The sequence below is a fragment of the Hippoglossus hippoglossus genome, chromosome 8 (genome assembly GCF_009819705.1).
Source record: "Hippoglossus hippoglossus isolate fHipHip1 chromosome 8, fHipHip1.pri, whole genome shotgun sequence".
In the NCBI taxonomy this organism is placed as follows: Eukaryota; Metazoa; Chordata; class Actinopteri; order Pleuronectiformes; family Pleuronectidae; genus Hippoglossus; species Hippoglossus hippoglossus.
This window is the reverse complement of record NC_047158.1, coordinates 15,527,371-15,552,530: the sequence shown is the minus strand read 5'-3', so window position 1 is coordinate 15,552,530 and position 25,160 is coordinate 15,527,371. Positions and strand designations below refer to the sequence as shown.

Below are 25,160 nucleotides of genomic sequence, written 5' to 3'. Positions count from 1 at the left end.
CACACACACACACACACACACACACACACACACACACACACACACACACACACACACACACACACACACACACACACACACACACACACACACACACACACAATCCATTTCAGGTCCGTTTTATCCACTGGAGGACAATAAAAATGGGTTGTCGAAAAGGAGGGTAGCACACATGCACACACACACACACTCAGATATACACAAAACAATGACCCATTGCTTCATCAATGCCCCCTTTTTCCTTCTCCTCCTTCCTTCCTTCCTTCATTCCTTCCTCCCTTCAACCCATCCATTACCCATCTCTCCCTCCTACCCTCTCCAACCACTCTATTGATTGAGCCATTCAATTTCCGGCTGTAATTCAACTACACTGTTGCACTTGAATATGCAAATGAGCCCATGGGGGTTGCTGATGCTGTTGTTGTCATGGAAACCTCTCTTCAAACACAGAGACACGCACACAGGACACTATCACGCTCAGATCTGCCTCCTTTGGGGTTAGGAAGGAGAGACAAGGTGAAGCGTGTGTGTGTGTGTGTGTGTGTGTGTGTGTGTGTGTGTGTGTGTGTGTGTGTGTGTGTGTGTGTGTGTGTGTGTGTGTGTGTGTGTGTGTGTGCATCTATGAATGTTGTAGTCATGTGAAACTGAAACTTTGACAGTGGCATGAGGATTGGCCAGGGCTAAGATGACCTCACTGTACCCTTGGGTGCATGTTCATGAGTGTGTGTGTGTGTGTGTGTGTGTGTGTGTGTGTGTGTGTGTGTGTGTGTGTGTGTGTGTGTGTGTGTGTGTGTGTGTGTGTGTATACTGTGGGGGAGCTGAGAAAAGAGAGAGAGAAAAATACTGTACTCTTTGAGGACTCACTCCCTTACCTCACTCGTGTCTGTCGCTCTCTCTCTCTCTCTCTCCCCCCTCTCTCTCTTGGCCCCCCCCCCCCCCCTCTCTCTCTCTCTCTCTCTCTCTCTCTATGTTTGTGCAGCCCTCTAATCGCACTGACAGGAGAACTGCACACTGTGTGGCTTCTGCCACCAGGCATGCACAGAAAACACACACAGAACATAAACACATGCAGAATTAATACATTCCCCTTGTTTTCTCTCTCTTGCACACGCCCACCACTGAACTTCCAGACACCCACTCACACACACACACACACACACACACACACACACACACACACACACACACACACACACACACACACACACACACTCTCTATGCTTGTTTGTGTCGTTATTGCGCCCTCCCCCCCTCTCTGTTCCACTGTCTGTCCTTATATGCTGCTTTGAGGACATTTTTAGGTCACAAAGATGTCACACCAATTTGTGTGTGTGTGTCTGCATGTATGTGTGCATGTTGGTATCTGTGTGTAAAGCAAGCATGTTTGTAGTTTTACTGTCCATACTGCATATGATGGGTTTTTATTTTGCCAGAATTACTATAACGGTTCAAATCCTCAGTATCGAACGTGATGTTTTAAAAACATATGTGGTTATCATTTATTAAGAACTCCACACTGAAAAACCCTGAACTGTCTCATGAGGATTGCGTGAGTGTGCTTTGATCAAATTTGACTTCTTGAAATGTTGTAAAACTGTGACTGGTGCACTCAAATAATTATGTGACATCACCCTTTTGGCAAATGAGCCCTGCCCACTTCCAACCGGTGAAAAGTATTTTTCTCTCAAGTCAAATTACCAAAACTTTGGCAGAAAATTGTGTTCAGTGTAGACGCTAATAGAAAGAAAAAGAAAAGCTGATTGAAAAAAAAACAGGTCTCCAGGGCCTTTAAGTTTCTCAACATAGAGATAATAATGGAATCAAGGCAGTTGTTTAAAATCATTGCAAAGCTTTCTCAGCCTCCCTCAACAGATGAATTATTAATGCAACTCGGAAAAGCAAGGGCATTTGTCTGAACAATAATAAGTTATTTGATGATGTGGTTGGTGTTAAAGCGTTCAGCTGGCAGCCGGGCCCCATCCTTCTCATAAACAATGACACTTCAATTTGGGTACGAATCCAGAAGGAAACGTTTTCTCTCCCCTTGCGAAAAAAGAACAGAAAAAAAGAAAATCAGACAAATGTCTCCCGTAGTGGTTTGGTTTGAGCTCCATTTTGGGAGAAAGTGGAAGAACTAGTGGGTATATGTGAAGGAGTGCTTGTCTGTGTGTGTGTGTGTGTGTGTGTGTGTGTGTGTGTGTGTGTGTGTGTGTGTGTGTGTGTGTGTGTGTGTGTGCGTGCACTGCTAGGCAAATGAGCTTGTCAGTATGCGGTGCAGGCCTCTCTCTGGTGGCAGGCAGATGACAGTGCAGTGATTGGGCTGATTTCACGAGGACGTGAGGGGAAATCTGAAGGCTGCCTCTGGGCTCAGGTGCTTATCACCTCCCACCACACACACACACACACAGATTTTGATGCATACATACACACACACAGCTAACTTTTGCTGCCCACCGTAAAACCCAGAGATGTATGGACACACACACGAGACCTGAGACACACACTTGGATAACAACACATGATTGTACAGTACGTGCACTATGTTGCCTCTACTTTTTTAGGAAGTTAATTGTCAAAATCTTTCATGGATCTTCAGCCCCATGCTTTCTGCCTGCCTGCCCAATGTTAGCCACACACACATAACTGCAGCTTTGTGTGTGTGTGTGTGTGTGTGTGTGTGTGTGTGTGTGTGTGTGTGTGTGTGTGTGTGTGTGTGTGTGTGTGTGTGTGTGTGTGTGTGTGTGTGTGTGTGTGTGTGTGTGTGTGAGACCAATTATTATGGCCCCGGGCAAGTGGGAAATGGGAAATTATTGTTTGTGTTAATGCCTGCACTTCCTAAGACAATCATTGACCATTAATTACAGCCTAAGTGGAAGTTGGTGTATTACGTGAAGGCGCACACACACAAACACATGCACCCACACACACAAAGTGACAAAAATCATTTTTGTAAAAGGCATGTTGTTCATATTTCTATGTCTATCATGTCTGACTTCTTTGCATGGGCTTGGGATTTTCAAACGTGCACTAAAATATTACTGAGGGAATCCTGATTGTCACGCTTGTCATGGAAACTATTTACATAATTATCAATGTGACTTTTTGAGACATTTTCCCAATCATCATGTGCTGCAGCCAAGCTGGCGCCCTCCCACAGCAATATGTTGTTCGTTTTAGTTTTAGTTCTTCTATGTAATTATAGCCTGTTATATCCTGACATTTCTGATTTAGTTTGAGCTCTCAAAAGGAATCTTGAATCCTGAGTCTTGGATTCTGGATATGATGATTTATGCATATGCATTAGCCTTTATTCTCCATGTGGACCACAAGTCTTTCAGAAATCATACTCTCCTTTTATTTGGTGTAATCAAGTTGTGACCTTGATCCGAATGACCTGCAAGGCATATTCTGGAAGTTTGAGCTCAACAACACCCATAGTAGGAGCCGCATTTAAGTTTATTTGTACCTATATTATTCATTGTTGGGTTTTTATGTTTTTTTTAAGCATCTGCCTTCCTCCCTCCTGAGGTGATGAGGGCAGCTGCAAAACCTAAAAGTTTGGCGAGCATGAAAAATGACAGGGAGGACAGCTACAGCAAAAAAAACGTCATCGACCTAAGCCAGGTGCAATGAAACCCGCATAATGGAAGGGAAATCAGCAGTTGCCAGCAAGTAGCCAGAGGATGAAACGCGTTCTGATCTGGACTAGCAAGAAGGGCAGAGAAGTGATTCTTCAGGAACTTCTTCCTTTGGTCACTTTTTTCACTTCCGCCACAGTAGCATGAAGCAGAAGCTGAAATGTTTCACATGGCTGCGTTTCTGTTACATGTTCATGTGAAAAGAAACAAGGAGAAAAACAACCACCTGCTACCAGAGAGAGGCCTGATAGTGCTGTATGAATTACTTCATTACTATTAAACATCACATTGTGTTCTCCTCCAGTGTCCCCTAAGGGATTTTAGAGCTTTACTTACTTTTTGTATATGCGACTAAAGCGATTTGGAATAAATTACCTTTGATGGTTGACAATAGATTGAACTGGGAAGTGAGGAAGAGAGCCAGAAAAAAAAAGGAAGTGACAAATGACAAAAGATAAATTGAGGGTAAAGGCGCTGCGAGAGGTTCAAGTCTTTGGTGTCGCTCCACTTGCTAAAAAAGTGGCTCAATAGCTGCTGTCAGAGAGAAAGAGATGTTAGACAGCCAGCCCATTTTCTGTCTGTCTGCCCGTGTGTGGCTGTCTATCTGCATGTCCGTGCATGTACCTAGCGGCCCGTCTTGTTGTCTGTTTGACTCCATCTATTTGACCGTCTTCCTCCAACCTCACACATCTGTCTGCAGCAGGAAAGGGCGTGAATTAAACATCTAAGACTCTCTCTCTTTCTAGGTCCTTGGCTCTTATCCCTTTGCTCTGCTCCTCTCGCCCTCCTCCCCTCTTATGCGCTCACTCAGGCCTCCCTGGCTCGCCCCCAACTATATTTCTTCTACCTCCTTTCATCTCTGCCCTTCCCCTCCCTTGTCTGTGTGAGAGAGAGAGAGAGAGAGAAAGATAGAGATAGGGGGAGAGAGAGAGGGTGAGGGATGGCGCGAGGCGGCAGAAGACTGGGGTGGGTGGAGATCATAGAGGAGATGAGGCCGCGTGGTGCGGATGGATAGACAGATGCATTGATAAGGGCTGCCGACTCCACGGAACACTCGCCGCATATCCAATCTCTCTCCCCCCCCTCCCCCGTCTCCCTCCCTCTCTCATCTCTCCTTTTCATTTCAGGACTAATGCTCCCGTAGCCTTCAAATGTCAGTTCAGTATGGCAACCTATTAGATGGTTAGCCAGAGTGGCTGACAGCTCTCTCTCTCTCTCTCTCTCCCTCTCGCTCACATTCGGGGCAGAATGATTGTCTGGGACTTCTGCCGTCATACAGAGCAGGTGAGGAAGACAGAGACAGAGAAAGACGGAGAGACTCTGACAGAGCATTGCAGCAACCGGCTCTCTCCCGTCTCCTTCCAACACCGCTCCACCTTGTCACAAGCCCATAAAGTACATTTACTCCTGGAAGCTGCTGTAATCTATATTTTTCATATTAACAATGAATCCTGTGACTACTTGCATTCGAAAGGGGTCACTCATCAACCCACTGAGTATAACCCAACTCTGCGGTTCCCCTTCAGCGTAACAAAGCTTCCTGACATCGCTTCACCTCGACTTTACCGTTTGGATTCACTCCCACAGATCTCAGCAGTGTCATTCCCAGCAGCTGTTTTCAAAAACTAAATACATCAAATCTGTCAATGCAGATTCTACACTCCCTGCTCTGCATCACACAGTGGAGGTAATGATTAGCTGGTGAACATACTGGAGCTTTAGTTGGTGGAGACCAAACCAGAGCTACACACAAAATGATACTGGGCCTGTATTCATCCGGTGGACAGAAACACAGACTCCAGATGAATTATACAGAAATGAAAATGTTGCTCTGTATCTAGTAGGTAGTTAAAAGGTTATATTAACTTTATATGGAGAACATACAGTAAGTCAATGCTCTGTTTACAGCTCTTCTCTGCTGCCCCCATATGGCCAAAACTTTATTGGTACTGTGATTTCATGTATTTCCATTTTATAGTTCTTTGCTTTTTTACTATATTACATTTATCTGACTGTTAAAGGTATTACACACGTACATAACATGTACATACAAAACATATGGGGAGTTTATGGAATATGGTGCATTCATTTTGATGGCCAGAGGTCAATGTACTTAGTGTATTTACTTTGGGTAATTTTTCTGGTAATACTTACAGTATATAATGTTTCAAATTCAGTATTTTACATTGTGCTGTTGATACTTTAAACCAAGTAAAAATAATCTGAATACTTCTTGCGCCATGATAAAAAAGGCAAACATAGAGAGGAAGAAAGAGATAAATATATATAAATAAAAAGAGAGAACGGCATGAAACAGAGGATTAGAGGCTTAGTTAGCCTGCATAAAATCCCCTTTTCCTCTCGCGCCCTACAAAGGGAAGAAGGCAATTGGCCACATTATACAAAAAGAGGAAGCGAGGGAGGCGTGGGAGGGTACATGGGGGAGTGGGACAGGGATTGCAAACATCTTGCTGAATTCATCGTTGTTGTTGTTTTTTAATGTTTTCCCAGCGCCGCTCTGCGTGGCTGCTGCGCCACCTGTGACATCACATCTATCAATACAGGAAGCTGTTTTTTTCTTTCCTTGTATGGCAAGAGAGGGAGAGGAGGGGGGGGGGGCAGAGCGAGAGGGGGAGAAAAAAGTGACATTGGCCTTGAAACCTGCTATTGTCTTGCCTCCAGGACACCCAGCCAACCAGGCAGCTCAGTCAGAGTGAGACACTGAGAGCGAGAGCGAGAGAGAGAGAGAGAGAGAGAGAGAGAGAGAGAGAGAGAGAGGTTTCCATGGTTACCTCGAGGGAGATGCGGGCACACTTGTTTATCTGTTGGCCGAGGGAGCGTGCACGATGGGCCCTCTCGCTGAGTAGATGTGTATGAGAGCATGTTTGTGTGTAAGTGTGTTTATCAGTGTGTGTGTGTGTGTGTGTGTGTGTGTGTGTGTGTGTGTAGTTGCGACTGAATGCACACGTGCAGATACACCAGGACTCATAAGCTGACCCTTCCGAGACTTTCTTTGTAAACAAACCCACATACAAATGCACACACACACAAACACACACACACACACAAACACACACACACCTGCTTAATAGAAGTCCAGCTTACCTGCTCAGTATTATTGAGCCAGGAGAAGTGGACTGATTGAAGCCAACTGGCCTGGTGGGAGCTGAGCTCCAGCTGAAGGAAAGAGGAGAGAGAGAAACAGAAAAGGAGGGAATGGAGGATTGAAGGAGACAAAGGGGAGATGGGGGAGAGTGTGCTGGGTCACAGGGAGAGATGAGAGACAGGAAATGAGAGCAGAATAAGAAATCGTTGGACAAAAAGAGGGGAGAGAATTAGATGTGACACAGCGGAGGGGATGTAGTCGAAAAGAAATACAGAGAGGAAATGAGATGGGAGGAAAATCGGGGAGCCAGAGAAAGAGAGAGAGGCAGAGGGAGAAAATAACAGAGCGAGCAATGGAGAAGAAATGGAAGCATCAGAGCGTAACACTGCGAGAGGGAAAACAGGAAGGAAGACCTGGCAAAGAAGGAAGAGATAGAAACAACAAGACAATGAGAAGACGGGATGAAAAGAGAATATGAGGATGAGAGAGAGGACGTGATGACTGTTGATGTGACGAGATGCGATGCGACGAGTGCAAGCCGAGGCATGCTGCCATGTTAGTGGAGTGCAGCCGCAGTCCCATGCAGCAGACACTGCAGGCACTGTAGTATGTCAAATGTCACAGACGCTGAGGCACAAGCGTACACACGTCATCACGCGCAGACGCCCGCCTCCACAAAGGCACGGAGGCTGCTTACATGTTTATGGAATTACACGCATGGGATTGCTTTTGCATTTTCTCACCAACTTACCAGATGCGGTTGCACATATTCGCACACACACACAGACGGAAATAGCTGCACACGATGTACAGAAACAGACACGCGCACATAACATCTCAGCATGAGGATCTCGTGGGCTCTGCGTACCAGCGGCGCCGTCTCCGGGTTGATATGATGAGGTGAACACACACGCGTCGGTGGTGAGGTCGCCCATTACCTGAGACACACACAGTCGGCCTCTCAGGGACTGTCTTAGCTGGTATGCCGTTTGCTGTCAGGTTCATTTGCACAGAGACAACTTGTGTAGGTGTGTGTGTGTGTGTGTGTGTGTGTGTGTGTGTGTGTGTGTGTGTGTGTGTGTGTGTGTGTGTGTGTGTATGTCCCTACTTTCTCTATGCGAGGTGAACGCCAGAGTCACCCTCCTTAAAATAACAAGCTAGCACTCTCCCATAGGACAGCAGACAGCCATCCTGCAAGCTGCCTGATCCTGGGCCGCCCTAGTTCACTGCTCCATCCATCTCCCTCCTTCGCTTTCTGTGTGTGTGTCTCTCTCTCTCTCTCTCTTACTTCCGCTTCATGTCTTTGTCTCTCACTCACTCTCCATGAATCACACACACAGTCAGCGGTGGCCTAATAAGCAGGGTTTCTCTTCCCGACTTTTACTCCTTTCTCTCGCTGTGTGCCCTGTGAAATATTGTTCGGCTCCGTATGCACACTGGTGCGTTCACACAAACACACACACACACAAAGTGTTGCTAAAATGATCAAACATACAGAGACACAGCTTTAGTTAGAGACAAAAGACGCACACACACACACGCACACACACGCACACTGATCCTAACAAGGAAGACCACCTCCACCTCCAGCTAAGCTTAATGAGCTCTCCCCTGGCTAACTGGCCTAGAAAAGGCAGCGGTCAGCAGCCCAAAGCCCATCTATCCGGCGAGCTCTAATTTTTATCAGCCTCCACAGTTCAGCGTCAGAGCCTTCAGCTCTGTCTCACTAGCCAAGCAGGGGAGGAAGGCGAAGAATAGGCCTCATTCACTCAATTAATAGCTCTCTCTGTGTGTACGAAGCAATGCTGAAATACACACAGTGCCAAAACTGGAAAGAGTGGGGGAAAAAATTTAAGCGGCAAATGGTTTTAAGGACTTAGCCGTCTGTAATTTGCCTCTAAACTGGTGTTTATTGCATATACAAATAATGATTGTGAACAAATTTGTGACGATATTGCTTGGAAGATGGAGAAAAGAAGACAGTGGGGGCAAAATCTCATTATACCCTGGATGAATGTGTTTGTGTGCAGCGTTTGTGAGTGTGTGAGCGCAGACGTATAAATTCTTCATACGCGTATATTCCTTGACCTATATGTTTCTGGATCTGAAATGTGCCTGGGTATAAAGGTGTGTATCAAACCTGTGCGTGTGTGTGTGTGTGTGTGTGTGTGTGTGTGTGTGTGTGTGTGTGTGTGTGTGTGTGTGTGTGTGTGTGTGTGTGTGTGTGTGTGTGTGTGTGTGGTACAGATACAGATATGAGCTGGCCAGGCCTGCAGGCTGCTGGGCTGTATGGAAATTAGAAGAAACACCGCTGAGAAGCAGGTGATGGAGGAGCGAGGGGGTAGGAGAGGGAAGAGGGAAGGCAAGATGGGGAAGGAAGAAGAGGAGAGTGGTGCAATGGGGTTGGATAATGAGGACTCTGATGAGCGGGATAGAGAGCCCTGAATAGAGACGTCTCAGAGATGGAGAGAGGTACAAAAAGAGAGAGAGAGAGAAAGGGGGGAGATGAAGTGGTGGAGAAGGGGTTATGAATGGACAGTGGAATGGGAAACAGCTGCCACTAGTGGCAGACTGTGGAAATAAATAATGAATTCAGAAGAAGTGGAAAGAGGAGAGGAGGTGAAAGGAGGATAGGAAAGTGAAAACCAGAGAAAAATTACATTTTCAGGTGAAGGGGAGAAAAAGGTGTATAGATAAAATGGTGAAAAAGACAGATTGTGATGAAACGTTTCAGTGAGACGAATGGATCACAGGAGACAACAGGGATGTGAGAAATTAGAGAAGGAGGGCAGGTAGAGCTTCCTCTGTGAGAAAGATGTGAGGATGAGAGGGCTGGGCAGAGTGGTCATGGGCATTAAATTAGAGGGGGAGAGAGAAAAAACAGCACGCTGGGGAGACAGAGCTAAAGACGGAGCAATTTGGCCAAAAAAGAGAAAAGGCGAGATTGGGAAAGAGCGTGAGCAGAGAGATAAAAACTGAAAAAGGATGAGAGGGGGAGGAGGGGGAGGCCAACAGACTGATACAGAGAGAGGAGAGACGGCGACGAGGGGGGGGGGGGAGTAGGGTGACGCTGGCAGTGGCAGGACACGGGTGCAGGAGTGGAGACCGTGGCATGCAGCTCAAGTTGGCATGGACTCTATCACTCGCTCTCAGGCCTGGGCACAGGGCCCTCAGTGGCAGAAGCATGCGCACACTCACACTCTCTCTCACACACACACACACACACACACTCAGCGAGATGTACGCACACAAGCAGATCAAACACAAGGACATTCGCGCTTTCTCTCTATTACACACTCGCACACGGCAGACAGAGACCGAGAGAAAAACACTGAGCTCAGACACAAGCTGACGTACGCACACACTCAATTAGTCTCAGCTACACACACACACACACACACACACACACACACACACACACACACACACACACACACACACACACACACACACACACACACACACACACACACACACACACACACACACACACACACGAGGAAGAAAAGACGGATGGATGAGCGTGTGCATGAAGGTGTGTGCATGTGTGTGTGTCTAATTGTGCCAGCGCTGCCAGAGCAGAATGAGGGATGGTGTCTCAGAGCTGCTGCTGCTGCTAATAGCCGCTGACTGGAGGTGACAGGCGCTCTCGCTCTCTGTCTCTCTCTCTCTATCTTTCTCTCTCTTTCGTCTTGTTTTCCACCCAATCAGCAGTCAGCACATCTGTCCTTCCCTCTTTTCCTCGGCCCAATTTGGCGCACCCTCTCCCCTTTGTTTCTCCCTTCCCCTTTTCCCCCACATATCCCTCCGTTGCCCTTTTACCCTCGCACCCCTCTCCCCCCCTTCTGCTTTCATCTCCACTCCTTACCCCCTGCCATCTTTCATCACTTTCTCCCCCCCCCCCCACAGCCTCACACCCCCACCTCCCTCTCTCCGTCCTCTCCACCCGGTCCTGATGATACACAGGAGACGGCTCATGCATGAGTGATTGCATACGTGTGCGCACGCAGACACAAACATACACAAGGACCCTCGTCGGCAAGGGAAGGTTGTGTGTGTGTGTGTGTGTGTGCACCTGATTGTATGCATACATGAGTGTGTGTGGGTGCACTGGTAGGAAAGTTATTATTCCTGGTGCGCTGCAGCATTTCAGGTCCGGACGGAAAGATCAAACAAAGACTACAGGATGAACGAACACACACACACACACACACACACACACACACACACACACACACACACACACACACACACACACACACACACAGAAACACATTTATGTCTCCTCCTATCTCTTGCTGTCTTTTCATATCCCTGGCTTCTGCAGCTGCCTCACGCCTGGACTCTGTCCACAGGGAGACAAGAGACAGAGCGAGCACTGCTCTGTTTTCTATCTGCACCAGGTTATTAGACACATGCAATTAGCAAGCTCGAGAAGGATAAATATGCCTGTTTGTTTGTGTGTGTGTGTGTGTGTGTGTGTGTGTCTGTGTGGGTAGTTGTGTCCTATCAGGGACAGATTGTATGGGATGCATCTGGGTTGGCCTGGAGTGGAGACAAGGAGGGGGGATGGAGATTGTTAATATTGTAGTGGCTGACGTGTGTGTGTTTGTGCATGTGTGTGCGCATGTCTATTTATAGTTATGAGGGCCAATTTTGGTTCAATACCATCATTGTGAGGACATTTTGACTTTGTGAGGACATTTTGGCTGGTTTGAGGGTAAAGACTTGGTTTTAGGGTTAGAATTAGGTTAAGGTTAAGGTTAGGGTTAGGGAGGAGCTGTGTGTGTGTGTGTAGGGATTGGTCATCTTTGTGCACTTCTTCAACCAGTGAAGACATGTGTGATGATGTTTTGTATCTCAGCATCTTTGTGCATATTCGATGTGTGAATGGGTGAGAAGAAGGGCCCTGTCATGTGCCACCCTTCCTAGAGGGAAAATTCTTGCCCCGGGGACAGTAAGAAATAAGGGGGGGCGCCTCATAGGCAATCAGTTTTGCTCTTGTGAGGCAGCCATCCATCGCCACCACAGCAACAACAACGCCACGGTAACACAGAGCCAGGCTGCTGCAGGGGGAAAGGGACAGAGGCTGTGGTCGCAGCTTCCTCTTGAAAGGGCTCCTTTTCATTTCTTTTCATCAGCCACCGCCTGCCTGCGTATCTCTCGCTTCTATTCCTCTTTTTCTCCCGCACACAAATCCCCTTTCTCTTTAGCTCATATGTATGCAAATAAGGCATCCTATGCAAATGAGACAGGTAGGGACCGGCAGTGGAGAGGGAGAAGAAATTGGCTGGGAGAGAGGGAGGGATGAGGAGGCGAGGCAGGGTAGGGGGTGAGGAAGGGTCACTGACGGATGGAGATGGGGTGACACAGGAAAAGATTCAGGCAATTTGTCCTTTCCAGGTTACAGTCAGTCATTGAGAAGTGTGGTTTCCATTTATCATGCACCCCATACACTTCTGCTCATGAAAGCTACATATAATGTACGTACCCCACTGAGGATATCGAACAGCTAGCATTGTTTTTATGAGGCATTTTGAGCCTTCAAGTCAAATGAATACACTTATAATTCATTGGTTTGCAGTGATTTAAACAAATGCAGTGATCAGTAGCCTCTGTCTCACACCAGCAGTTCAGTTAGATACCCCGTTTAGAAAAATGACGTCCATATATTCCTCAAACTGTGGCCACTCATCCCTCCTCCCATTCCCCTCCATATGCATTTGTTTTCTTTTTTGGTTTTACTGAAAAGAATACATCTTGGAAGGGATTTTTTTTTTTTTGCTTTCATCGGCCTTTCTCTCCCTTCACCATCTGCCATTGTGAGAAAAACTCCGCTCCGGCTTCATTTGCTGAGAGAGGAGCAGCTCTGGGTTTTGTGGCGTGAAGCGGTCCAGCACATTTTCGGTGAAACACGACCCTGTTGCACGCACTGGGAACAGCAGCCAATCTTTTCAGGGGTTTGTTTATCATCATTTCACTGATGTCTCAGAATTAACGCTGTAATGACTCACTGTTAACTGCAGTGACAAGCTAGACGCCGGAGGTTACACTTCTGTTTGAGGTGTATAGGTGCCAAAACGGATTTACATTCGGTGGCCAGTGGTGCGTTGCCAAGGAAACAAAGAACGCCTGCCACTAATTGGCTGTGGGTTGGTTGCTAGGTGCTGGGTGGAGCAGATAAGCTAGCTAACTTTAAATGATATGAAGGAGGATGATGATGGAAGGGTGGAATAATTGGCTCCGTTGTAAACATATTGGCCATGTCTTAATAACAACTATGTCCTATTACCTGCACACAGTCGTCAGAGGTGACCACCACCTTCTCACGAGCTCCGTGTGTGTTTGTGTGTGTCCCTCGTTTGTGTAGTTGTTTGTAGGAGCCTCCTGCTGAGGGACTCGGGAAGAGGCAATGGCATCATTTGCTTTTCATGCTTCACTGCCTTTGTGTATGTGAGAGCACTTGAGCACACACATAGATACATATTATGATTATGAGAGGAGTTCAGAGTTGTCTCTCGCTAAAGGCTGTGGATGTGCCCATGTAGGTCATTGAAAGTGTTTGGATTGAATGACGTCAGATTGATGAGACATATGACGAGAGCGTGTTCCAGAATAATACGCAGACAACTGGTGGTTTATTTGTTTCCTCTATCCTTCTGTGTCCTCCCCTATATCCCCGTCCAGCAGCATCTTTTCACGCCCTCTAAGTCAGCCAGCCTCTCTTGGTCCCAGTGCCCCTTCTGCCTGCAGCAGGGATAAAGTCATGCTCCGCAGGCAGAGTGCAGATGCCTCCCTACCTCGCTGGGCCCTCCCCGTGCCCGCCACTCAGTCACAAGCATATGGGCTCGTCGTTGTGCCAGTGCCCCTCCCAGAGCACCTGACTCTCGTCTAGTCACGCATGGCGGGCAGTGCGCACACACCAACAGTGAGGACAGACACACCTACGCGCACACTAAAACACACACTGCCAACCTTGCATGACGGGCATATCCTTGATTGTCCCCTGATGTTCCCCACCGCGAGTCTCACCACCAACTGTGGGTAATGTGCACTGTGTAGACACCCTTCACTGTGGTGCAGACAGTCCTTACAGTGACAGCACTGGATGGAGTTACTCCATCTTTCGCTGCAGGTTGTGACTTAACTGCACAGAGGACAAAAGTGCGGCACTAACGCCCTCAGAGTTTAAAGATTTTAATTCCCATCGGCACCAGCCAGGCTAAAAATATGTTTACTTGCTGGTATCGTAAGGTAGTAAAGATAAAAGTGTTCACAACATAGCGTATGCTCAGATCCCTGGTCCTGCATTAGCACTGCAGTATTTACTCAATAATTTCATCCCAGGGTATTGGAGCAGCAGAAGCAGCCGTTAATCTACTAAATGGGACCTCCATGATGGCTAATTCAGTTGATGTCCTTCCCCACTCACCACCTGTGTGTGGATGCAATGAAGAGCTCGGCCTTAAAACACCACAACACTGGTGTAGTGGAGCTTTTTTGTTTGGTGGTGTGCTTTGTGACATGGGCATGGACGTCATAATGTCACACTGTGATATTTCATACACCATTACATTAAAAAAAAAGAGACTTCCTCCCTGCTGCTGAAATGATCGGTAGAACCTGGTACACACACACACACACACAGTCCTGCTTGCATACAAACAACACTGCGAGTCAGGCTTTGAAACGGGCAGGTAGGAAAATGGTGGTAATTATCGTTAGTTCTTGGTGATTAACCAAGTGGCACACACACACACACACACACACACACACACACACACACACTGCTGTGATGCCCTCTGCTGTGTGGCACAAAATGGCGGAGTATGTGTGTGTCCTAGCAGAGGCTGTGTCTGTAGGAGAGAGATGGGAATGAGGCCAGACAGAGGAGGATGCGAGGACTTGGCTAACATCAACTTTGTGTGTGTGGGTGTGTGTGTGTGTGTGTGATAACATTCAGGTGAGAGAGGGAACACTGACGTGCTCAGAGGGTGAGGCCCCAGTCGACTGCTCCACTTACAGCCTTCGTGCCTCCTAGAGACACACACACACACACACACACACACACACACACACACACACACACACAGTGTCGGACATAGATGTAAACACTTAAGTTCATATGTAGACCCACAAACACAGCGATGTCAGAAAGGGGATGAAAGAGACCGAAAACACAGGAACGGGAAGTATTTTCCCCTCCTGCAGGTGGAGTGTGACCTTCACTCCAACTCTCCTCTCCTTCATCTGTCCATCTCTCCCTCCCTCCCTGTAGTTCAGCGCTCAGTTGCATGGCAGGTAATTTGCGCGCTATTGGAGATTAAAGTTTAATTAGTGAGCGAGGAGTCATTTGGGTCTGAGTCAGTTGGTTTGAGTGGAATAAGGCAGCACAGTGTGTGTGTGTGTGTGTGTGTGTGTGTGTGTGTGTGTGTGTGTGTGTGTGTGTGTGTGTGTGTGTGTGTGTGTGTGTGTGTGTGAGGCGCGCGCGTGTCTCCCTCCTGCTCGCTCGCTCACCCCAACACATCAAGGCTCATCACCGAGAGAGAAAGCGAGAGTGGGAGTAGAGGATCCAATTCCTCCTTTCATCAACAAAGAACAAAGGATGGAGTCTTCCCCCTCTCCTCTTCATCTCTTCCTCCTCTTCGTGTCTCTCTGTCTTTCTCTTTTTCTTTCTCCTCCTCCTCCTTCCTCCCCCTTTAGCTCTTCAGCTCAGTTGGCAGAGTTCCACAGCCATATTCACACTTCTCTGGTCCCTGGCGAGACTCACACACACACACACACACACACACACACACACACACGCACACGCACACGCACACGCACACTCACACTCACACGCACACGCATCAGCTCCGCCGTCACACTGCGCCGCATGCGGAAAAGCGAGTGAAGGGAAGGAAAGAGAAAGAGAAGAAGCCAACTTTGTCTCTCTTCATCTAGCTGTGAGAAGTGACCGATAGAAGTGTCACCTGAAGTGATAGGTGTGTCAGCTGAGACAGCATGGCATGATCACTTCTCCTTTTTTCTTTCTTGCATCCCTCTCTCCATCATTCGATTCGACACAGCCGGCTGGTCTCTCCCTCAATCTGTTCCTCCCTTCCGCCAGTCTGTTTTTATCTCCCACAAAGTGTTATAACTTTGTCATCTGTCTCTCTACTTTGTTTTTTTTTTGTTGTTGTTTTTGTACTATTCTTGGTCTTAATCATGTGGACATCAAACGTGCCATATGGCGCCGCACACGCACACACACACACACACACTGGCGTCTTGAGAGTTGTGTTTGCTAATGACGAGGGAGTCTGCATCCCAGCACCGCTGTTATTTCACTGGCTCGAGACACTAACGCAAATCAATAGGCAGCACGGCCCTGCGATAACGATCTCCTCTCCTCCCCGCATCTTTCCATTCGCCTCACCGCTGTACCCATGCACCCCCACCCCCACCCCCACCATCTGCCTTGATCTCGTGGCTTCAATCTATCGCTCCTTCTCCCTCCCACTCTTCCTCCGTCTCTACGCCCTCGATCTCGCATGCCTCCCTCCCTCCTCCTCCTCCTCTTCTCTCTCTACATCTACATCTCGCTGCCTGTCTTTTGCCTCCCTCACCTCCCTTGATCTCGCAGCATCACTCCCTCACTTTTGCTCCTTGTCGCCTCGCTTCTTCTCCGCATCCCCCTTCACATCTCGCCACTTACCTCTCCTCCCTCCCACTGTCTTTCCTCTTTCTTCACCCGCTCCCTCTCCTCGTTTCTAATTTCGCCCTCTCCCCTCCCGTCACTCCACTTTCTCTCACCTATCCCCCCTCGCTGGTCTTCCATTTCATCCCAGTCTCCCCCTCATCTGCTCTTTCCCCTCCGATGCATCTGCCCTCCAGTCGCTCCCCCATCTCTCTCTCACACACACACACCGTCTATTCTCATCTTCCGTCCTTCTTGTGCTCTTTTCAAACCTGTTGGGTCAAATGTCCTCTTCCACTCACTCTCTCCTTGTCGCCCTCCTCTCATTTCACTTATCTGCCATCGGTGTATCAGTGGCTTGCCTCCTTTTAGTGTCAGTCTGTCTGGGTCTGCAGATGGAGGAGAGTATTCCCCAGTCTGGCTCTCAGGTAACAGAGGAGAGTAGCGGAGCGAGCTTAGGAGAGGAGAGGAGAGGAGAGGAGAGAGGGAAATGAGAGCAGTCCATCAAGGACGCCTTCTGGGAAGATGCTAAGAGGCACAACGGCATACATGATACTGTCATGTAAAACTGGACGTAAACTCAAAACAGTCACACACACATACAATCGCAAAAAAGCATTGAGTATAGAGCTTCAATTCTGATTCAGGGCAAAAGAGAGACATGATATGAAGATATGATAATAATAAAATAATAATAATAATAATAATAATAATAATAATAATGTAGGTTGATGCCACATTGTTTGGTCTAATTCAGTCACTCCTGCTCTATCTCTCTCTCTCTCTCCAACACACACAGTTGCCTGAATTTGCGTCAAAAAAATAAAATCCTCCCCCTCGTTTCTTTCTCGGAGGCTTCACTCAGTCGAGTCTGGACACACAGACATGACAGTTGTATTTTTAGATTCAGTGTGACTTACTCTTCCCGCAGATATCCCGCGTCCATGCAAATAAACGTCCAGAAACTCCGGGAAATGAGGAAATCCCAGAGACGCTTCTCGTGACGCACAGAACTTCCTTGAGAATCGTCAGGTTTTTAAGTTTGCCTCGATGTCAGTGTAATCCCGCGGTACCTTTCTTCAAACCCAAGTCTGAATTGGAAACATGAACGTCTAATGGCTAATTCGGCAGAGTTTTAATGGCACTAAATGTGAAGAAATATAGGCAAACAAAACACGTGGCTCAAGTTCTTGCCCCAGTTTACCAACAGGCTGGTTGCATTTCCTCTTTACGTCCCCTAAGCATTATGGGAGGTGTAGTTCTGTAGGGGGGAACAAAAACTTAGTTTCCACTAAGTGAATACTAATATAATCTGTAACCACATAAACCTTATACAGCTGTAAGAAGCTTAAAAAGTAAATATTTATGTCTATGCATGTGTATCATAGACTATAGATAGATTCGATATATTGCATGGCACAATTGCCATGTTTCCAAATGCACAAGATTGCAGCGTTGTTTTGCCTTCAGCTTTGAACAGTGGGAAGAAGTGGAGATGAGTCGTCCATCTTTATTTACAGTTTATGTTGTGTATCAGCCACACACATCCACATACAAACAAAACAAACATGCCCGGATCCTGTATGGCTTCATTAGTGAACCTATTTGATTATTATAAACGCCGTAGGAAAAACATCACGACACGTCCCAAATGGATTCATATACGCTGTGAAAAATAATCACTTTATTGCTCAGAAATCCTTCATTCTAACAGCACAAACAAAAACATGAAAGACATATGTTCATTCGTATTTATGGACACACAAGCTGCAGAGGACGACATCTGAGGCTGCTCATCGCCACTGCTGATCTCTCCTTCAGGCTATGAAATGTGCCAGACCAAAGAGCTGCCTGCCCAGGTCTGACCTAAGACAAGGTCACACGCACACGAGCACACGAACACACACACACACACACACACACACACACACACACACACACACACACACACACACACACACACACACACACGCACACACACTGCCAGCAGCTGCACTGTGGCTACAGGGCAAGGAAAGTGTATGGAAGATAGAGGACAGTGTAAACAAGGTACAACTTAGAGGACACAGAGAAGGAGAACAGGGAGGATGAGGTGTGTGTGTGTTTGTGCGTGTGTGTGTGTGTGTTGGAGAGAGACAGCAGGAGTGATACAGCATCATCAATTAGACGAACCAAAGTGGCACGAAACGGGAGCAGGTGCAAATCAGTGTGTGTGTGTGTTTGTGTGTGTCTGCATGTGTGTCTCTGTGTGTGTGTGTGTGTGTGTGTGTGTGTGTGTGCGTGTGTGAGTCTTTGTACTTTTGCACATGTGTGAGTATCCGTGTGTACGTGTAAATGAGTAGAGGGATTGAATACATGGGAGCGGAACACACAATGAGCCCCAGCAGGGATGTCACTGCTCAAACACAGCTCCCTCTGCTTCAGTGGAGTCCTCCACCCCATTACCTGGAAAAGGGGGATGTGTGTGTTCGTGTGTGTGTATGAGGCAGGAAGACGTGCTGTGCTAGACCAAACCAAAATGGGTCACTGCAAGATACGAGTCGCTTCACATCTGTTTCTTGCAGCTTTGTTGAAGAACGGCAGGTGCCATACGTCTCCGCATCTGCTTACAAAAATAAGCGGTCGAATTGATTTCCAGTCCGCGGTGTAAATGAGAACTTACCAGCCACACTCGGTTCTGACTGCCTCGCTCCTGTCTTCCTCTCTCGTCCCATCCTCCCCCTGCATCATTTCTTTCTAGTGCTCCACACTCTCCCTCGCTGCAGGATTCTGACGGAATACCAAGTAGCTCGGCGCCCACTTTACAGGACCCCAACCCCCTTGTGTGTATGCATGTGTGTGTGTGTGCGTGTGTGGATGTGTGTGTTTGTGTATGTGTAAGTGAGAGAAACCTGTGGAGAGAAACCAAGAAAAAGTGTGTGGGCCTGGTCGAGGTTATCAATGCGATGGGAACATGAACCCACAGAGCATCTCTTTGTTCTTCTTCTTCTATGTCTGTGTGTTTCACTCCCTCTTCACCTCTGGAAGGTCAGCTGGAGTCCAACATTGCCCTTACACACACATATGTGCACACACATAGACTACACACACATACACACACACACACTGCGGGGGTGTTGCAGGCAGTCAAGCTTGATCATGAAAGCTCTCATCCCTCACACACGCACAAACACATTCATGCTAACTGCTTGCACGTATGAGCAAATGCTTGCGGAAGCAGAAAGTGATTCATGTTTGTGGTCACCTGTAACTACACACAGACTCCGACAAATTGGCACACAAGCGCACGGATGCATATCAGGTAATGAGCAATCAGGTTTCATCTTTCTGATTCTCCTGCCCCAGGTATCCACGACAACCTACGCCGGAGACAAACACAACCTATGGGCTTGATTACGAGCGTGCGCGTCTGTCAATTTTCTCCCCTCGTCCCTCTCTCCTTCTCCATCCCCACCCGTCTCGTCACTCCGTTACCATGTCAACAAAGCCAGGTTTAGTCCTTCAAAGGGCAACGCTCGGCAGCTGTCCACTGGAGGTGACCGCACTGAAAGACGGAGGGAGGGACAGAGAGGGAAGATAGATGGAAGGTGAGATAGAGGAGGGTTGAGGGGGGGGGGGAAGCGGAACGAGGGAGGGATGAATGATTTTTGGTGTCAAGGCGGAAAAAAGATGTTCCGAGAAATAGGCGTACAGGATTTGCCCTTTCCCAGCCCACGTCATCCGCGATACAAAGTTATACCATCAAACGCCTCTAAAGTGATATATGTAGATGGGGTAGATTTGAATCAAAGCTTGTCGTTCAAACATATGCTGCCGATTAGAGTCTGGGGTTGTGAGGCACTGAAAACATTCACGCTCTCTTTCCTTCTCCTTTCTGTGTGGCACAAACCGATCAATGAATATGTAGCTCTCAAAGACGGGGTGAGGAAAAAGAAATTCTCCACGCGTGCGTTTCCAAAACAATACACGAGGTGCTCGTTTGGTATTCACACGAACAGCGAGGTTTCTTTTTTCTTTTTGTCCCAGGACCCAACACCGAATGATGTTCAGCTGCATGCTGCTGCAAATACCTCCGAAATGTCATCAATCATTTTGGATTAATGGCGTTCTGCTTCGATTTCCACGCGGCTTAAACGTGGTGTTGCACGCATACGATTCACCTCATCTGCATGATAATCAAACTAAGACTGATTTTTTTTTTTGTGCAAAGAATCGGATTATGTAAAGTTGGCTTTTATTTTGAAAAGAGTCGCGGTCAATAGACATAATTAACTAACCACCGTGTGATTTTTCTCATCTGTGCCTGTGTTCACGTTGCTTGTATGCGTGTGTGTGACAATTTCCAGCATGTGCCCACCATATAAACCACTGGGTGTTGTGTGTTTGTGTCTCCTTTTGCTTCAAATACACCCCCCACCCCACCCCACCCCAAGCCACATGCATACTCCAGGTTTTTCACTTGACTGAGTGGCTCTGCCGTTGCCATGGTGACTGTAGATCCCGTTTTTTTTTTCTTTGTTTGTTGTTTTGATGGGATAACACGTTCCAGTGTGAAGCTGTTCTTCTGTGAAAGGTCATTGGGCATCACCGACCTGTCAGGAGTGCAATACAACGACGGAGATACGCGTCCACACACCGTCCGGTCTAGCCTTCCCTAATTAATCGAATTTCTCCTATTTTTATTTTCATCCCAGAGACAGAGACAGAGACAGAGATAGGATGTCATTCAAAAGAAGAGAGGGATAACATCCCCCCTGCGTCCTGCTTTCAGAGCCAAATAGGAATTCTAAACCCGAAACCGCAAAGCAGATAACTGTAATGGCTGATGCACGTCTCTCTCTCTCGCTCACAGACAGACACGGACATCTGCCTTGCTCCCTCCCTCTCTGACCTTTATTTATTCTTTCATGCTGAAGCTGCAGCAGCAGTGAGTGCATGTGTGTCTGTGTGTGTGCGTCTGTGTGTGCGTCTGTTTTCTTCCGTCAAGAGTTCCCTCTCCTCTTCTTCCAGGTTTCTGAATTTGACTAACGTCGGTTTGGAGTGTGTGGTTGGTTTTCATGATGTTGTGTGTTGCACGCAGACGAGAGTCTCATCTTCATCAGAGATGAAATAGACAGCCGTGTCTGTGAATACCGATGAGTCATCCTGAACCCCAGAGACGAGACAGCACCTCACACACACGCACACACACCATTAACTGGCCTCCCTCACAGAACCAAAATGATCTCTCAGATCGACCAGGACTAGGCTCAGTTTCCTCATTTTTAGATGCTATTGAGCCGTTCCCGCTTCAAAGCTCAGTCAGATACCTTCCAACAGAGACAGTTCTGGACCTAATCAATGGAACCAGAGGATTTGGTAGGAAAACACAGAGCTTGGTTCATTTTCATTCACATTCATTTTGGCAGTATTGTTTTGTTTTTTAAACTGTGATGTATCACCATGAGTTGGACTGAAGCAGGAAAATTAACAGATGGAAACGACGGATGGCCAAGAAACGAAAGAGTCAGGATGAGTTATCAGTTTCTCAGAAATGAATGACATCATCTTGAGAAAAAAAACATTTATGACCAACTCAACATCCTGGATGATCTTCCTCACTGTCAGCCTTCCAATCCAGTTTGTTTGCCACCTGTCCAGTAGCCTCAAAGTGTTGCGTGTCCATCTCTATGTCCGTCCGTCTGCGAGTGTCAATAGCAGGTCTCCGCCCCCTCTATGTCTCTTCATATAATCTATGTGACTGGCTGCCGGTGACCCCTCGTGACCTCCAGCTGTGTGTCATGACAACGGGACACTGACAAATGTCAGAGCAGATATTGGCTTCCTCCGTCTCCTAAGCCTTCCCCTTGGGTAGGGACCCACCCACACAGCCATGGCCAGACACAGCAGAGGAGAAAAGGAGGAGAGAGACAGAGGGAAGATGTGTTTCTGCCCTGTCCATCTGTCTGTCCGTCCGTCCAGTGTGTTGAACCTGCGGTTATCAAGTAAAAGGGCACAGTGTCCGCTGAGAGGGGAGGATACAGACAGGCAATCTGAATACTCTCCGAGCCTTGTTGAAGTGTGTGTAATTAGAAAGGGGGGAAGCAGTGTGCTGATTGGGACCAGTGGCGGGGCGGGCTGCTGTGTTATTTTGGATCGTGCTGTGTTAAGCAGGGTGTTAAAGGCAGATGTGTTAGACATTAGTGTGTGTGTGTGTGTGTGTGTGTGTGTGTGTGTGTGTGTGTGTGTGTGTGTGTGTGTGTGTGTGTGTGTGTGTGTGGCAAGGAGCGTGTGGCATGTTCGGGTTATTTTTGTGTGCTTTGTCGGGTTGTCGAGGAGCATGTGAGCTGAGTTTTTGGTGTCTGCGGCGATGGGTCGTGTTGTGATGATTCCGGGCGATGGCGGCGGTGGTAAAGTGGGACTGTCTGTGAATATGCGTGATGGGTGAGTGTGAATGTGTGTGTGTTTCCTCCCAGGCCGCTCCACCTCCCCAGCACACTGCCTCTGCATGCATAATTAACCAGGATGACTGGGGAGGTAAACACACAGGGAGACGTTCCATCCCTCCACTCCATATGCCTCCATTTATGTGTGTGTCTGTCGATGTATGTGTGTGCGCTTGGGGTTCTGTGTGTGTGCGTGTTAACATATTTACATGCGTGTGTGCGTGCGTGCGTGCGTGCGTGCGTGCGTGCGTGCGTGTGTGTGTGTTTGTGTCAGATAGACACAGTGCAGGAAAAAGATTTGAAGTGAAAGTGCTTCAGAGCCAGAGTTGATGGAATGAGAGAGCTGTCTGTTTTTCTCTTTGTGTGCGTGTGCGTGCGTGTGTGCGTATGTGTGTGTGTGTGTGTGTGTGTGCATGCGTGTGCGTGTCTCTAGAAGGGAAAGAAAGAAGATAAATCCCATCTCAAGCTGCCTCTGAAGATGATGCGATGAAAGAGAGGGAGAGAGGATAAAAAAAGAATGAAGGGGGGACTGTAACCAGTCGCAGCTCAGCGCATTATGAACCATCCAGCGGAACAATCAGATTCACCCTCCTCTTCCTCCTTCGCCCTTCCCTCCCTCCCTCCCTCCCTCCCTCCCTTTACTCTTCTCTCCTCCTGTCCTTACTTCCTGATAATATATTATTTTTACAGACAGGATCAGAAAGTACCCCCATGGGTACATTTTTAAAAAGCATTTAAAGAGACCCACATGAGTACACAAACCTCCAAACTGCGTTGTCAAATTAAGGTTTACAGATCTACAGTGACGATGAAGGTGGTTATGAGGGGAAGCTGCTTTGATGAGGTTTGAAGTGGGCAGAACCCAAGGTAATCAATCACACGTCTAGCAGCTCACGTTCGTCTGTGGAGGTGACAAGTTCTGCTAATTATGGACCAGTCTGCCTCGTAAGCTCGTGCACAACTTGCCATTTTGTATGCATGTGCGTGTGTGTGTTATCTGCAGGTATGTGTGCGGTGATTGCTGCAGCTCATATTTCCCAAGAGCCCAGGTTGTAAAGCCCACTCAGTAAATCATCTATCCACCTCTGTCTTCTGCATCCCCTTCTCCTCATCCTCCTCCTCTTCACCCTTATCATTTCATCACTCTTTGCCCCCCCACTCTCCCTCTCCTCCCATTAGACCCCGAACGCCTTGTTGTCGTTCCGCATCCGTTGCCATTCTCCTCTCCAGAGAGAAGGATTTGTGAGTTAAAAAAGAAAGCGAGAGATGGGAGGAGGAGGAGGAGGAGGAGAAAAAATGAAGAGATGAGAGATCACGAAAGAGAGACGACACAGAAAAGAAAGAAAAACTAACTTGTAACACAAGCAAAAACAAGGCACAGACAACGTGGGCGTCTTCTGCATGGATGCAAATGACAGACAGTAAGCGATGTGTGCGTTTCTCCATCATCCCCCTTTCTCTGTGCCCAAGCAGCAAAATCAATGCAAGCACTATCTAGTAAACAGACAGAGAGACAGACAGATCACCAGAGAGGATTTGGCGATCTCAGCATGTATCCTTCGTCCTCTCTCCTCTCTGACCCCTACCAAGGAAGGGAGCAGCGCCATGTGACGTGGTGCATCCACAAATACACCACTTGGCCAACCACACAATTTCTAGGGCCCTCTGTGCAAGATAGGAGCGGAAGGAGGAGATGCAGTGTGATGGTGGAGAGGAGACGTGATCAGAATGTAGACCCCACTCGCCGCGCACACACATGCATGTACGGGGTAAAGACAGAAGGATCAGTGAAGTAAATTGATTGGGGAGAAGGCTTTTTATTGTTTGTTTGCTTTGTTTTTAGTGAGAGACACACAAACAGTGAAAAATCCAATTAATTATTCTTCAGAAAAGGCTATTGTGAAGACAAGTGGAAACGGCAGAAGTACACACACACAAACACACACACACACACACACACAGAAATACAGATAAACACATGGCATCACAAAACTGGATCCCAACAGCGATGTGTGCCTCAGTCCATTCTCTCTGCTCGGCTGTGCTCTGCAAGCTTGGTCTGGCTTGTCTTCTATAAGCATCTTATTCAGGTCATTGTGTAAACAAGTATCCTCATATTTATACACACACACGCACACACAACGCAACGCAACGCATCATTGTAGGGTGAAGCACAAGTAGGATAGGAGATAGGAAGGTAGGAGGGAGGACAGGGGGTCTCCAGGGGAATATATAGGTGTGTGTGTGTGTGTGTGTGTGTGTGTGTGTGTGTGTGTGTGTGTGTGTGTGTGTGCGTGTGTGTGCGTGTATTT

General features: G+C 47.6%; 1 protein-coding gene across 4 annotated transcripts in view; it reads left to right on the top strand.

Annotated features, from left to right (window-relative positions):
- The window catches only part of LOC117766862 (retinoic acid-induced protein 1), a 53,872-nt gene that overhangs the window by 13,950 nt on the left and 14,762 nt on the right, over positions 1–25,160 (top strand). Inside the window, exon 1 of one of the 4 annotated variants that reach the window (XM_034594256.1) lies at positions 6,392–7,350. The exons of the other annotated variants lie outside the window; for them this stretch is intronic. The gene's annotated coding sequence lies outside the window, so the exon portion shown is untranslated. Of the gene's footprint in view, positions 1–6,391; positions 7,351–25,160 lie in introns of those variants that run through there. 4 annotated transcript variants of the gene reach the window in all.